Source organism: Rhinopithecus roxellana, chromosome 3 (genome assembly GCF_007565055.1).
Source record: "Rhinopithecus roxellana isolate Shanxi Qingling chromosome 3, ASM756505v1, whole genome shotgun sequence".
NCBI classification, from domain to species: Eukaryota; Metazoa; Chordata; class Mammalia; order Primates; family Cercopithecidae; genus Rhinopithecus; species Rhinopithecus roxellana.
The window spans coordinates 145782493-145799759 of NC_044551.1; the positions used below are offsets into that span (position 1 = coordinate 145782493).

The following is a 17267-nucleotide window of genomic DNA, read 5'->3' on the forward strand; positions in this document are numbered from 1 at the left end:
CTCCTGCCTCAGCCTTCCTAGTACGTAGGACTACAGGTGTGTGCCACCACGCTTGGCAAAATTGTTTTAAAAAAATTTTAGTAGAGATGGGGTTGCACCGTGTTTCCCAGGCTGGTCTTGAACTCCTGGACTCAAGTGATGCTTCCGCCCTGGCCTTCCAAGATGCTGGGATTACAGACCACTGCACCAAGCCACTAAATATGGTTTTAAATTTCTCAGTAAAGAAAGCTGGAATAGAGTAGGAATACTGCTGTCTGTATGAGTATTCCCAACTACCCTGTTTAGCATTTTCTCTTCCTGGAGTGTGGTGATCAGTAAATCGTAAATACTGTAATGAGCACAAGATGTGTTTTCGCCCCTCTCTACTGTTTAGCTTTTTTTTTTTTTTTTTTTTTTTTTTTTTTTTTTTTTTTTTTTTTTTTTTTTGACGAAGTCTTGCTGTGTGGCTGAAATGCAATGGTGCAATCTGGGCTCACTGCAACCTCCACCTCCTGAGTTCAAGCCATTGTCCTGCCTCAGCCTCCTGAGTAGCTGGGATTATAGGTGCCCGCCACCACACCCGGCTGATTTTTGTATTTTTAGTATAGACAGGGTTTCACCAAGTTGGCCAGGCTGGTCTCAAACTCCTGACCTCAGGTGATCTGCCTGCCTCGGCCTCCCAAAATGCTGGCATTACAGGTGTGAGCCACTGCACCCTGCCAATTTTTGTGTTTTTTGTAGAGATGGGGTTTCACCATGTTGGCCAGGGTGGTCTGGAACACCTGACCTTAAGTGATCTGCCCACTTCAGCCTCCCAAGGTGCTGAGATTACAGGTGTACACCCACAGAGACACACACATGACAGCTAAACAGTTAAAGAAAAGTATGCAGTAAATGGAAAAAGGGACACTTTATGTGCCTGCTTCCCCATTAAGGTCTTACAGGGCACTTGCAGTGGTTCCGGTTTATAAAGGGACTAAGCTTATGTAGGACTTCATTGTCTCTGTGGCATTTTCTCTCTCTTTATGACCATTTCTATCCAGTGTCCTTTTAAGGTCAAGGGCTCCTAAACAAGACCTCTGTCCTTTGTTAGCTTGATGTCAGTAAATTTCCTCATATGCTTTTTTCCAAAATGGAATTTTCATCCTTTTAATCTGTTTTTGCAGTTTTGCTGATGGCCTGTATCCCCATTGAGTTCCTTTCTGAGCTTTTCTTGTTGCCTCTATATTTGAAACTGGAGACATTGAAACATCTCTTGGAATAAGAATAACACTATTATGCCAGGTGCAGTGGTGCACGACTGTAGTCCCAGCTACTATGGAGGCTGAGGGAGGAGTGCCTGAGACCAGGAGTTTAAGGCTGCAGCAAGCTATAATCGCACCTGTGAATAGACACTGCACTTCAGCCTAGGCAACTTAGTGAGACTCCATCTCTAAAATACAAAACAAAAAAAGGATAACTCTATTAATTTTGTATATATAGACTCAGTGGACTCTGTGGCTGTTCAGATCCAGACAAAGGACTGTCTTTAGATCAGCAAGTTTTGAAAGTAGAGAAAGGATATTCAGTCACCCCTAAAAAACACTGGTGGTGATCACATTGTCATTTGTGTAACCTTTGCCCATTAAACTGAAAGCAAAGACTCTTCCTTTGACCATGTTAAGACAGAAAAAGAAGATGGCCATCTACAAGCCTAGGAGGGAAGCCTCTGAAGAAACCAGCTATGATAACACCTTGATCTCAGGTGTCTGGCCTCCAGAATTGTGCGAAAATAAATTTCTGTTTTGTTTTTTTGACGGAGTCTCGCTCTGTTGCCCAGGCTGGAGTGCAGTGCTATGATCTCGGCTCACTGCAACCTCCGCCTCCCAGGTTCAAACAATTCTCCCACCTTAGCCTTCTGAGTAGCTGGGATTACAGGCACCCACCACCAGGCCCAGCTAATTTTTGTATTTTTAGTAGAGATGGGGTTTCGCCATGTTGGCCCGGCTGGTGTTGAACTCCTGACCTCAGGTGATCCACCTGCCTCGGCCTCCCAAAATGCTGGGATTACAGGTGTGAGCCACCATGCCTGGCCAAATTTCTGGTTTTTTTAAAAAAAGGCAATTCCTTAACTCCCATTCTTTCTCTTTCTCTTCTTGGGAAAGACCTCATTTACTGTTTGTATTTCCCCACCTTGACCATAGCTGCCATGCAGTTGGGATTTCAGCCAGTTACTCCATTAAACTGATTTTAACTGCTCTTGGTAATGTCACAATGACCTCCAACTTCCAAATTCAGTGGATATTTTCCATTCTCATCTTATGTGGTCTTTCAGCATTTGACAAACCTGACCACTCATTCCTCCCTGAAGCAGTCTTTCTTTGATTCACCTGGAAGCTTCTTCATGTCTCCCTTGAACTCTTCCATTTTTATCAGATTATTGCATTTTGGAGGTCCTCAAAGCTCTCTGAATTCTCCTTTCATGATGTCACACTAGTCTAAATGATTGTGTCCACTACCATGGTTTAATGACCACTTATGTGCTGATGACTCCCAAAGTCATATCTCTAGGCCAGGCTCTGCTTCTGAACTTAGCATCACGTATGCAACTGGTTGCTGGACATGGTCAAGAACTATGAATGGCCTGAGATCTTACCTTAGTTTCAAGTTAACTAATTAATCTGACACAATTTTATAAGCTCTGCCAGAAGACGTCAGACTCTTGAGTCAAAAACAAAGGGCGGGCCAGGTGCAGTGGCTCACGACTGTAATCCTAGCACTTTGGGAGGCTGAGGCGGGTGGATCACCTGAGATCAGGAGTTTGAGACCACTGTGGCCAACATGGTGAAACCCCGTCTATACTAAAAATATAAAAATTAGCCAGGCATGGTGGCACACACCTGTAATCCCAGCTCCTCTAGAGGCTGAGGAAGGAGAATCACTTGAACCCTGGAGGTGGAGGTTGCAGAGGTGGAGGTTGCAGCGAGCTGAGATTGCACGACTGCACTCCAGCCTGCGCGACAGGAGCGAGATTCCATCTCAAAAACAAAACAAAACAAAACAAAAACAAAGGGCTTTATTATTCACAGAAGAGGAAGCATGACCTTCATGTTTGCATCTGTGCATTTACCCCCAAGACTCCACAGTGGCGATGGAAAGGTGGACTCAGGTAGATGCTGCACAGTCTGTGGGTTTGTCTTACAGCCAAGGGACTCTGAACTTACCTGAACTTAGGAAGTCCCGATCTTTTTTTTTCTTTTTCTTTTTTTTTTTTTTTTGGCAGAATCTCAACCCTGTCACCCAGGCTGGAATGCAGTGGCACGATCTTGGCTCACTGCAACCTCCACTTCCTAGGTTCAAGCGGTTCTCCTGCCTCAGCCTCCTGAGTAGCTGGGATTACAGATGCCTGCTGCCATCCCAGCTAATTTTTGTATTTTTGGTAGAGACAGGGTTTCACCATGTTGGCCAGGTTGGTCTCGAACTCCTGACCTCAGGCGATCCACCCACCTTGGCCTCCTAAGGTGCTGGGATTACAGGCGTGAGCCACCATGCTTGGCCCCCTCTCTTTTTTTTTTTTTTTATACAATGTCTTGCTCTGTCACATAGGCTGGAGTGCAGGGGCATGATCACGTCTCACTGCATGCAGCCTTGACCTCCTCAGGCTCAAGTGATCATGTTACCTCAACCTCCTGAGTAGCTTGGACTACAGGCATGAGCCAATACATCCAGCTAATTTTTGTATTTTTTGTAGAGATAGGGTTTCACCATGGTGCCCAGGCTGACCTTGAACTCCTGGGCTCAAGTGATCCACCTGCCTTATCTTCCCAGAGTGCTGGTATTACAGGCATGAGCCACTGCACCCGAACCTGAACTCTCAATATTTTAAAGGAGCTGATATCTAACCTACCCAATCTTTACCCTGGAGAGAAACATTATTGGAGAAATATCTTGGATGGTAAAAAAAAAAATCCTGCTGTCTTCCCTGGAGGGAAATGCTATTTCAATCTTTCAAGGCTGTTCACCACACAAACACCTTTCAAGGAGGTTGTCCGGAAAATAAAAAGCTGCCACAGTAACTCCAAAACCCATGAAGAATTGTCTCCCAACAGATATTTCTCCATGTTTCTTTAACATATACTTCACCTAATACCTGGCATAAAACAGATGCTTAGTAAAAAATTGTTGATTAACATGCCGAAGGAAAACTAATGTTTAAGGAAGAGAGTCAAAGGTATCAAGCATCACATAGAGATAAAATAAAAGAATAATTGGAAAATGCCACTGAATTCAACACTGAGAAAGTCACATCAGTAAAAATTTAAAGCAGCAGATGAGGAGCCTATGTAAGACGAGGTGTGGAGGAAAAAATATGAGAGCTGACATTCTCATCAAAAAAGTAAGCGGTCAAAAGTTATTGTTCATAACCTATGAAATAAGAAATGGATATCAAAGTGTGTTGTTTATAGCTGCAGAGGTTGACCAGAGGAGGAACTGAGAACAATTACATAGCTTTTTTGGAGGGGAATATAATGGAATTAAATCTTCATCTTTCCCATTGGCAAGTCAAAAGCCAGTGTCTAAATTTCTTTACTCAAGAGATAGCAGTGTGAACAACTTACAAAATGGAAGTGGCCAAAGGAAGAATAAAGAACAGAAACAGTTACAGCCAGTGGCTACTGGACAATAGAACTGATGGGGGAAAATGGGCGTGGGAGACTATTGCTTCCTATCATAAACTAATCTGTAGCTCAGTTTCCTCATCTGTAAAATGGAGATAATCATGCCTGCCTTAGAGATTATTGTGAGGGTTAACTGAGCTAACACATGTAGAGGGCAAAAAATGACACTAGACACACAACAAGCATTCAATTTATTTTTTATTGTTTTAGCCCTTTGCATATATCACTTTGATAAAAATTTTAATTTAAAAGGTGAGAAATTACAACTATTAAATGTGAACTACTTTTTCCAGACTCTAGCTAGAACAGGATGTGGGTTATAAGAGCTATCGTTTTGTTTTGTGTTAAGATTAGAGACTATTGAATTTGCTTGTTGACTGAAGGATAGGAACCAATAGCAAAAAACATGTTGAAGGTACAAGAGAGAAGTAACTGACAAGGTCTCTGAGGAGGTAGGAGGGTGTGTAATTCAGAGCACAGGTTGAGATTTTTGTGTGGAGAAAACAAGTGTCAGTTCTGAGGACAAAAATAATGGAGTTGCAAGATTATGAAATTAGGGGCTATGACTCATTCATCTTTAGAACTTCAGGGTTTAGCCTAATGGTAGGGCTGAGAAGATCTCACTATACACTCCTTTTGAACCCTTTTTAATTTTATATACATGTATAAGTACCACCTATAAAATAAAGAATGAGACTTGAATTATCCAGCAAACCATCATATACAAATCTGCTTTGTGCCGGGCTTGGTGGCTCAAGCCTGTAATCCCAGCACTTTGGGAGGCCGAGACGGGCGTATCACGAGGTCAGGAGATAGAGACCATCCTGGCTAACATGGTGAAACCCCGTCTCTACTAAAAATACAAAAATCTAGCCGGGCGAGGTGGCGGGCGCCTAGTAGTCCCAGCTACTCGGGAGGCTGAGGCAGGAGAATGGCGTGAACCCGGGAGGCGGAGCTTGCAGTGAGCTGAGATTCGGCCACTGCACTCCAGCCTGGGCGACAGAGAAGACTCCGTCTCAAAAAAAAAAAGACAAAAACAAAAACAAAAAAAACACAAATCTGCTTTGTTTAAAATCTTCTAATTTATTGCTTCTCGGCCTTTTGGCTAAGATCAAGTGTAAAATCTTCTAATTCATAATTCTTATTCCCTTCTTCTTTATCACTTGGATTTTGACCCTATGTCTATTTTTCCATATACATGTATATACATAGATACATGTATATATACACATACGTACACACACACATACATATATATGCATACGTACATATATACATATACATATACATATGTATGCATATTGACATATATAATACATCTACACACACATATACACTTTTTTTTTTTTGACACAGGGTCTCACTCTGTTGCCCAGGCTAGAATGTGGTAGCACCCTCATGGCTCACTGGAACCTCAACATCCTGGGCTCATGTGATCCTCCTGCCTCAGCCTCCTTAGTAGCTCCTTAGTACCGTGGTGGCATGTGCCACCATGCCCCATTAAATTTTGTATTTTTTTGTAGAGATGGGGTCTCCCTATGTTGCCCAGACTGGTCTTGAACCCCTGGCCTCAAATGATCCTCCAGCTTGGGTCTCACTAAATACATATATTTAGAGATAGGGTCTTGCTCTTTTGTCCATGCTCTGTTGCCCAGGCTGGAGTTCATGGCACTTGTGCCCCAGGCATGATTGCAGCTCACTGTAAGCTCAACCTCCTGGGCTCAAGCAATCTCCCACCTCAATTTCCTCAGTAACTGAGTACAAGCATGTGCCACCATGCCAGGATAATTTTTTGTCTTTTGTTTTGAGACAGGGTCTCACCTCTATCACCCAGGCTGGAGTGCGGTGGTGTGATCTCAGCTCACTGCAGCCTCGACTCTCTGGGCTAAAGTGATTCTCCCACCTCAGCCTCTTGAGTAGCTGAGACTACAGGTATGCACTACCATGCCTGGCTAATTTTTGTATTTCTTGTAGAGAGAGGGTTTTTCCGTGTTGCCCAGGCTGGTCTCAAATTCCTGACCTCAAGTGATCTGCCCACTTTGGCCTCCCAAAGTGGTGGGATTACAGGCACAAGCCACCACAACTGGCTAATTAAAAAAAAATTTTTTTTTTAGTAGAGACAAGGTCTCACTGTGTTGCCCAGGCTGGTCTCAAACTCTTGGCCTCAAGCAATCCTCCCACTTTGGCCTCCTAAAGTGTTGGGATAGGCTAGAGGTGGTGGCTTACATCTGTAATCCCAGCACTTTGAGAGGTAGAGACGGGTAGATCACTTGAGGTGAGGAATTAGAGACCAGCATGGCCAACATGGAGAAACCTTGTCTCTACTAATAATACAAAAATAAGCCGGGCATGGTACTGTGCACCTGTAATCCCAGCTATTTGGGAAGCTAAGATAGGAGAATCGCTTGAACCTCGGAGGCGGAGGTTGCAGTGAGCCGAGATCATGCCACTGCACCCCAGCCTGGGCGGGCGACAGAACGAGACTCCATCTCAAAAACAAACAAACAAACAAAACCCAAAAACTTGTTGTATTATTTATTTATTTTTAGACAAAGTCTCACTCTGTCGCTTAGGCTGGAGTGCAGTGGCGTGATCTCTACTCGCTGCAACCTCGGCCTTCCAGGTTCAAGTGATTCTCCTGCCTCAGCCTCCAGAGTAGCTGGGATTACAGGGGCGTGTCACCACACCCAACTCATTTTTGTATTTTTAGTAGAGACGGGGTTTCACCATGTTGGCCAGGCTGGTTTCTAATTCCTGACCTCAAGTGATCCATCCGTCTCTGCCTCCCAAAGTGCTGGGATTACAGGCATGAACCATATGCCTGGCCACAAAACAAGTTTTCCTAGGATTCTATCTTCAGTTCACTACAAGAAGGCTTGTTAGCTTTCATAATGGTTAAATATTCTTGTGAAATTCTTATACTCCCAAGATCCTGCCATGTAGATACTTTTGTTGAATCATGTTGATAAAATTAGATAACAGGATAATAATGGACACTAATTATAATAAAATAATTTAATAACATTTCCTAACATTCTTTAAATATTAGAAAGACGTTTTGAAAAATAGTATCTTTTAATATTTACTAAGAGAAAAATGTACCAGTTGCAATAATTATATATTTATGAATTTGATATTGTAGGAAATTTTTGAAAATCTCAAATCAATAATGTAAATTCCCACCTCTGGCCAGGCACGGTGGCTCACGCCTGTAATCCCAGCACTTTGGGAGGCCAAGGTGGGTGGATCACCCAAGGTCAGGAATTCAAGACCAGCCGGGCCAACATAGTGAAGTCCCATCTCTACTAAGAACACACAAAAAAATTAGCCGGGCATGGTGGCACGTGCCTGTAGTGCCTGTAGGCTGAGGCAGGAGAATTGCTTGAACCCGCGAGGCAGAGGTTGCAGTGAGCCGAGGTTGCACCACTGCACTCCAGCCTTGGTGACAGAGCGAGACTCTGTCTAAAAATAAAATAAAATAAATTTCCATCTCAAAAAACTAGAAGAGGAGAGTAAAATAAGCCCAAAGCAAGCAGAAGGAAAGAAATAATGAAGAATAGAAATTAATAAAACTGAAAACAGAAAAAAAAATCAACAACAAAAAAACTAGTTCTTTAAAAAGATGAATAAAATTGACAAACCCCTAGCAAGACCAACAGGGGAAAAAAGTAGAGGAGATGCAAATTGCTACTAACATTAGGAATTAAATAGGGGATATAACTGCAGACCTTGCAGACTTTGAAAAGTTAATAACAGCATAACACAAACAACTCTATACACAGAAATTTGACAACTTAGATAAATTAGCCAATTCCTTGAAAAACACAAACTAGTTTGGGAGCAGTTACTCATACCAGTAATTACAGCACTTTGGGAGGCCAAGGCAGGAGGATCGTTTGAGGCCAGGAGTTTGAGACCAGCCTGGGCAACGTGGGGAAACCCGTCTATGAAAACTTTTAAAAAAAATTAGCAGGCCATGGTGGCACGTGCCTGTAGTCCCAGTTACTCAGAAGGCTGAGGATCACTTGAGCCCAAGAGATCGAGGCTACCGTGAGCTGTGATCACACCACTGCACTCCAGCCTGGGTGACAGGGCAAGACCCTGTCTAAAAAAAACCCACACAAACTATCACAACTCATCGAATATTACATAGATTATTTAAATAGTCCTATAGCTAATAAGGAAGTTAAATTCATAACTTAAAATTGTCAGGCCCAAATAGTTTTCACCAGAGATTTCTACCAATGTTTAAAGAAGAATTAACACCAATTCTTCTCAATCTCTTCTAGAAATTAGAAACGAAAGAAACACTTTCCAATTCATTTTTTGTCAATTCATTTCTAAAAACCAATATTACCTTAATACTAAAACCAGACAAAGACAGAAAAGAAAACTACAGACCAATATCCCTTATGAATGTAAAATCACACATTCCTATCAAAACATTAAGCAAACAGAATTCAGCAATATACAAAATTATTCTACTACAACAAACTGGTTTATTTTGGGGATTCAAAGCTGGTTCAATATTTAAAAATCTATCTATATGATCTACCATATTAACAGGCTAAATTTAAAAAATTACATGATCATATCAATTCATGTAGAAAAAGTACTTGAAAAAATTCAAGGCGGGGTATAGTGGCTCACACCTGTAATCCCAACACTTTGGGAGATTGAGGCAGGAGGATCACCTGAGGCCAGGAGTTTGAGACCAGCCTGGCCAATGTAGTGAGACCTTGTCTCTACAAAAAATAAAAAATTAGGCAGGTGTGATTGCACACGCCTGTAATCCCAGATACTCAGGGGGCTGAGCAGGGAGGATTGCTTGAGCCCAGGAATTCCAGGCTGTAATGAGCTATGATTGTACCACTGCACTCCAGCCTGAGCAACAGAGGAAGACCCTGTCTTTAAAAGACAAACACAAAACAGTCAACACTTACTCCTTTTTAAAAAGTCTCAGAAATCTGGCAATAGAGAAAAACTTTCCTACTTGATAAAGAATATCTATTAAGAACTATAATTAACCCATATTTAATGGTAAAAGATGGAATGCTTTTCCACGAAGATTGGGGGCAAGGTAAGGATGTCCACTTTTACCACTCTTGTTCAATGTACTACTGGAAACAGATGATTTCCAAAAATTCAAACATAGAATATCTTTTTAAAAATCTGAAACTTCAACAGTAAAAACACACAAATAATCCTCAGAAGATGAGCAAAAGAAACATAAAGAAACATTAATCTACTGAAGAGAATAAGTGGGTAGCAAATCAACCCACAGAAAAAGTTCATCATTAGTCATTAGAGAAATGCAAGTTAAAACCACAGTGAGATGTCACTACTCATCGCTATTAGAAAGGATAAAATTAAAAGTAGTGGCTGGGCATGGTGGCTCATACCTATAATCCCAGCACTTTGCGAGACCAAGGCAGGAGGGTCATTTGAGCCCAGGAGTTTGAGACCAGCCTTGGTAACATAGTGAGAGCCCGTCTATACAAAAGTTAGCCATGGGTGGTGGCATGCACCTGTGGTCCCAGCTTCTCAGGAGGCTGAGGGGGGAGGATTGCTTGAGCCTGGGAGATTGAGGCTGCAGTGAGCCATAATTGCACTACTGCACTACAGCCTTAGCTTCAGAGCAAGGTGCTGTCAAAGAAAGAAAGAAAAAAAAGAAAAGACAACCAATAAAAACTGAACATGCAGCTAACATACAACCTAGAAATTGCATTCCTGGCTTTTATCCCAGAGAAATAAAGACATGTTAACACAAAAACTTATAAATATGTGTTTATAGCAACTTTATTTGTAATAGCTGAACAATAGAAATCATCCATATGTCTTTCAATGGGTGAGTGGTTAAATAGTGGTACATTTATGCTATGGAATATTATTCAGCAATCAAAAGGGACATTTTCTTTTTTAAATTGATGGAGAAGAGGCTAGTGCAGTGCTGGCATTCTCCCTCCATTTTTTCTTTTGGCGACATGGTCTTGCTCTGTCACCCAGACTGGAGTGCAGTTGTACAATCACAACTTACTGCAGCCTTAAACTCTTAGGCAATGAAATGATCCTTCTGCTGAATTGCTTGAGCCTGGGAGTCAGAAATTGCAGTGAGCCAAGATTGTGCCATTGCACTCCAGCCTGACCAACAGAGTGAGACTCTGTCTCAAAAAAAAAAGAAAAAAAAAAAAAAAAGAAATGATCCTCCTGCCTCAGCCTCCCGAATAGTTGGGACTACAGCACGTGCCAACATGCCTGGTTAGTTTTTCAAAAAATGTTTTGTAGTGACTGGGTCTCACTGTGTTGCTTAGACTGGTGAACTCCTGGCCTCAAGAGATCCTCCTGCCTCAGCCTCCCAAAGCACTGAGATTTTAGGTGTGAACCCCCGTGCTTGGCACAAGTATAGGTTTTTAATAGGAATTTTAGTTCTCAGTTATAAGAAAATATGTTATATAACACTAGCCTGCTAGTGAATATTCATTCCCATTCCAGATCTTTACTAGCAAGTGGCATGGTCTTGGACAAATGACTTGACCTCTCTTTGCTTCAGTTACTCTGTCAAATAGGTAGATTGGAACAGTGACAGGTGACCAAGAACCCACAATTCTACCCTGAGTGGAATTTCCATCAGTTTCCTGTAATATATTGAATTATTTTCTTTTTTACTGCTTTTCACTTAAAATTTTTCTTATTAAAAATTCACATTTACATTATTTATATTTTGATTAAAATATTAATTTACTTGTTGCAGAAACACAATTTTATGACACAAATAAACATTTAAAACAATTGCCCAATTTGAGGCTCTAAATTTTTAGACATTTCCACATGTTGGCTGATGTATGGAAGAAATTTTCTATTTTATTAGAAATTTAATTGAATAATAATAATTTCTTTTTTTGAGACAAGGTCTCACTTTGTCATCCAAACTGGAGTGCAGTGGCGCCATCTCAGCTCACTGCAGCCTCAACCTCCAGGTTCAAGCAGTCCTCCTGACTCAGCCCCCTAAGTAGCTGGAACTACAGGCACATGCTACCATGCCCAGCTAATTTTTTGTAGTGATGGAGTTGCCCAGGCTGGTCTCAAACTCTTGAGCTCAAGCAATCCACCCACCTTAGCCTCCCAAAGTGTTAGGATTACAGGTGTGAGCCACATGCCTGGCCAATAATAATAATTTATTTATAATAATTTATCTTTGTGTATTGAAGCATCCATTTTATAAACTGAAAAAAAAATCTTTTATAGTTCTGGACAGTTTTTAAATGGAATAATATGGTTATATCTGGTTTTAACATGAGATGAATTGAAAAAGACATGTTTTTTAAAAAAAATAGCACACCCTTCATGTTTAGTGGTGAAAGAGTAGGAAGAAATATTTTTCCTTTACTAAAGAAATATCAATTAAATTTAAAATATTAGGTCATTTGCTCTGATGATTTTACAATCTCAAATGGAAACAGATTTTAGCCTGGGGGTCAGATGGGGCAAGGATAGACATCTCAGGTAATATTTTCAATGCTATGGCAATTTTAGAGATGTTTTTCTATGCACTTGCCTAGAGCAGAATAAATATGTAAGTCTAGCAGTTTAAATATGTACCTTAAAACTCTACCAACTTAAAATGCAAACAGCTGTTGTAATGCAATAGGAAAATAATCCAATTTTTTAAATGGGCAAGAGGCTTGAAATGTCACTTCACAAATGTATATAAAAGACTAAAAAGCATATGCAAAAATATTCAGCATGCTAGGCACACTGGTGCGTGCCTATAGTTCCAGCTACTTGGGAGGCTGAGGTGGGAGGCAGGAGGCTCGCTTGAGTCCAGGAGTTCAAGACTAGCCTGGGTAATATAGTGACACCCTGTCTTAAAACAAAACCAAAAAAACCAAAAAGTTTCATTTAAAAAAAAAGTTCAGCATCATTAGTCCTTAGAGAAATGAAAATGGAATCCAAAATGAGATATCTCTACACATCCACTAGATTAACTAAAAGTGGCAGATTGACAACACCAAGAATTGACAAGGATTTAGGTAACGACCTCTCATACGTTGCTAGTGAGAGTGTAAAATGGTACACCATTTTGGAAAACAGCCTCACAATTTCTTACCATGTGACCCAGCAATTACATTCCTAAGTATATACCCAAGAGAAACAAACAAAAAATATCCACATAAGGACTTGCACCTAAATGTTCATAGTGGCTTAATTTATAATATAGCCCAAAACTAAAAAGAACCCAAATGTCCATCAGCAGGGAAATGAATAAATTGTTATCTGTTCACACAATGAGAATTACTGATACACACAACAACAGGGATGAAGTTAAAAACATTCAGCTGAGTGAAAAAAAAACCCAGACTAAAAAGAGTCATATAATGTGATTCCATTTCTATTAAGCTCTATAACTGTTAAACTTAACCTATAATTGATAGAAATCAAATTAGCAATTGCCTGGGACAGGGAGTGGAAAAGAGGCATAAGAGACGTTTCCATGGTAAAGGAAATGGTTACCATTTATTTATTTATTTATTTATTTGTTTTGAGATGGAGTTTCGTTCTTGTTGTCCAAGCTGGAGTGCAATGGCGCAATCTCGGCTCACTGCAACCTCCACCTCCCAGGTTCAAGTGATTCTCCTGCCTCAGCCTCCTGGGTAGCATTACAGGCGCCCGCCACCACACCCAGCTAATTCTTTGTGTTTTTAGTAGAGACGGGGTTTCACCATGTTGGCCAGGCTGGTCTCGAACTTCTGACCTCAGGTGATCCGCCAGCCTCGGCCTCCCAAAGTGCTGGGATTACACGCGTGAGCCACCTTGCCCGGCCTGGAAATGTTTACTATCTTAACTATAGTAGTGAAGGTTACATAAGACCACACGTTTAAATAGATGTGTTTTACTTTATGTAAATTATAACTCAATAAGGTTGGTAAAACACACACACACACACACACACACACACACACACACACACGTGCGCGCGTGCGCCACGAAGTATCACACGGGGGCTACCTCATCCGGGCACTGATACCTGAACGTTGAGCGCGAGCCCGCGGAGATGAACGCTTTAACTAAGGTGAAGCTGATCAACGAGCTGAATGAGGGAGAGGTCAAGCTTGGGGTGGCCGATAAGGTGTCCTGGCACACCGAGTACAAGGACAGCGCCTGGATCTTCCTGGGAGGGCTTCCTTATGAACTGACTGAAGGGGACATCATCTGTGTATTCTCACAATATGGGGAGATTGTTAACATTAATCTTGTGCGGGACAAGAAGACTGGGAAATCCAAAGGATTCTGTTTCCTCTGCTATGAAGACCAGAGGAGCACGATTCTGGCCGTTGACAATTTTAATGGGATCAAGATCAAAGGAAGAACTATCCGAGTGGATCATGTGTCTAACTATCGGGCTCCTAAGAACTCGGAAGAAATGGATGATGTGACCAAAGAGCTCCACAAGGGCTCCCGTGGGGCTCATACCTACTCGTCGAGTTTGTCTGAGAGCTCTGAAGACGAAAAACCAACAAAAAAGTACAAGAAGGAGAAAAAGGAAAAAAAGAAAAGAAAGAAAGAAAAAGAGAAAACTGATCGGTTGGTGCAGGAAGAGCAACCATCCTCTTCGTCACCCAGAAGCAAGACAGTAAAGGAAAAAGATGACCCTGGCCCTAAGCAGCACAGCAGCAAGAACTCGGAGAGAGCTCAGAAGTCACAGCCCAGGGAGAGGCAGAAGCTCCCCGAGGCCAGGACTGCCTACTATGGTGGAGTAGAGGACATAGAGAGGCAGCAGAAGAAGGAGAAACCCAAGCACGAGCACAAGTCCTCAAGTGGGAGGGAGGCAAGAGAAGAAACAACCAGGGATAGGGACAGAGGGCGGAGCTCAGACACATTTTCTAGCCCGTACAACGCGCATTCTGAAGGGTGTAGTCGTAGAACTCGAAGTAGGAGCCGAGATAAATCCCATAGGCATAAAAAGACCCGGCGCTCCTGGGAGTGAGAGTCTTCGAATCCCAGTGACCGCAGGTGTCACTGAAGACTGTGCAGCTGCTCAGTAGATTTGGAAATAATTATGTTTTTTAAATGCAGTAAAATTAAGTTGGGTTGTTACTATTTTTGTATCTAAAACTTTTGGGGCTGGATTCTTTTAATCCCTTGAGCATTAGAGTCATTGAGAGGGCTGCAGTTTCAACAGCTAGATATCCTGGATATTTTTTGCACCATCCATTGTCCATGTACCAGAGTATGTGTCCTAAATTTTGGTTCATAAGTATGGCTTTTGAACCCACAGACCCCAATTGAAGATGGAATTTTCAGGGAAGGGAAAATACCAGATAATTCTATTATTCTAGTCTTTGTGTTCGATGTTTGGAGCCCAGCATCACAGGACCTTTCCAGTTACTAGTTTTGGACAGCTTGATGGGAATAAATGGGTTAGGAATTATTACTATTACTATTATTATTATTATTTTTGAGACAGAGTTTCGCTCTTGTAGCCCAGGCTGGAGTGCAATGGCGCGATCTTGGCTCACTGCAACCTCTGCTTCCCAGGATCAAGTGATTCTCCTGCCTCAGCCTCCCAAGTAGCTGGGATTACAGGCACCTGCCACCACTCCCAGCTAATTTTTTGTATTTTTAGTAGAGACGGGGATTTTGCCATGTTGGCCAGGCTGGTCTCGAACTCCTGACCTCAGGTGATCCACCTGCCTCAGCCTCTCAAAGTGCTGGGATTACAGGCATGGGCTACCGCGCCCGGCTGGGTTAGGATTTTAAAGATCAACCAGCTCCATGCCCAAACCCTCCTATTAAAAAAAAATTTTAATGTCTTTTTCATTAAAACTTTGATTAAAAAACAAAAACAACAAGTATCAGCTTGTGAATCAGAGGCGGGCGGATCACGAGGTCAAGAGATTGAGACCTGCCCGGTGGGCGCCTGTAATCCCAGCACTTTGGGAGGCTAAGGCAGGCAGATCACCTGAGGTCAGGAGTTTGAGACCAGCCTGGCCAACATGGAGAAACCCCATCTTTAATAAAAATGCAAAATTAGCCATGCGTGGTGGCGCATGCCTGTAATCCCAGCTACTCGGGAGGCTGAGGCAGGAGAATTGCTTGAACCTGGGAGGTGGAGGTTGCAATGAGCCGAGATGGTGCCATTGCACTCCTGGGCAATAAGAGTGAAACTCTGTTTCAAAAAAAAAAAAAAAAAAAAAAGAGATCGAGACCATCCTGACCAACTTGATGATGAAACCACGTCTCTACTAAAAATACAAAAATTAGCCAGGTGTGGTGGTGCACACCTGTAGTCCCAGCTACTCGGGTGGCTGAGGCAGGAGAATCGCTTGAACCTGGGAGGTGGAGGTTGCAGTGAGCCGAGATCGTGCCACTGCACTCCAGCCTGGGCAACAGAGCAAGACTCTGTCTCAAAAAACAAAAAAGGTATCACAGGGGACTATGCATCCTTATAATATCTGAAATACACAAATAAATGACTTGAAATATTTTGAAATTAAGTGGAGAAAAGTATTACAAATTACTGGCAAGTATTTCATTTGTTAACCAGAGCCAAAAACTAGATTTCGCTTCCAGGACACACTTTCCAGTGGAAACTTTTAAGAAGCCAAACATCACTTGGCAATAAAATAAGAGTATAAAAAAAACCCTTGTAACAAGTTAAAGCTCATGTGCTGATAACAAATGCATGAACTCAGAAGATTTCAAGGCAGATACTAGAACTAATGACTGGAAGCAGGCTAAGAAAATTAGATTGTTGAGTAGTTGCTTTTCAGAAAAAAGAATTATGCTAGGTAAACAAGATGCCGCTATACCTACAATGCTTCCCTTGAAAACACCCACATCCTATCATAAAGGAGCTTACAGGTACATTTGATGCACATGTTAGAAGTGCTAATATAACTTTTTAAAAAATAGCTACTCAGGAGGCTGAGGCAGGAGAATGGCATGAACCCGGGAGGCAGAGCTTGCAGTGAACCGAGATCATGCCACTGCACTCCAGCCTTGGTGACAAAGCGAGACTCCATCTCAAAAATAAATAAAGAAAAAACTTAGTGTTTTTTATTTATTTTTTTAAATTTCTGAACACTTAGTGTTCAGAAAACACTATTGGAAAAACTAAATCTGACTATAAATGATACCAATATTTTTTGAATACAGTGACTGGTTAAAATTGCTTTTTCTTTTTTTTTTTTTTTTTTTGGAGGAGTCTCCCTTAAAAAAAAAACAAAAAACACCTGACTTTAAAAATATGTTAAGGCAGGCACGGCGGCTCAGGCCTGTAATCCTAGCACTTTGGGAGGCTGAGGTGTGTGGATCACCTGAGGTCAGGAGTTTGAGACCAGCCTAGACAACATGGGGAAAGCCTGTCTCTACTGAAAATACAAAGATTAATCAGGTGTGGTGGTGGCACCTGTAGTCCCAGCTACTCAGGCGGCTGAGGTGGGAGAATCACTTGAACTTGGGAGGCGGAGGTTGTAGTGAGCTGAGATCATGCTACTGCACTCCAGTCTGGGTGACAGAGCAAGACTCCATCTCAGAAAAACATAAATAAAATTTTAAAAAATAAAAATATGTTGAAATATTGAGTATTTTACTCTTAATGAAAGTATATAATAAGAAAGACAACAAGAA

At 41.7% G+C, this 17267-nt stretch overlaps 2 pseudogenes; both read left to right on the plus strand.

Moving 5' to 3' along the window:
- Positions 1–5722: 5722 nt before the first annotated feature.
- On the plus strand, positions 5723–5880 carry LOC115896747 (annotated as a pseudogene).
- A 7809-nt stretch (positions 5881–13689) lies between these two features.
- LOC104680177 lies at positions 13690–14622 on the plus strand (annotated as a pseudogene).
- Positions 14623–17267: the final 2645 nt, after the last annotated feature.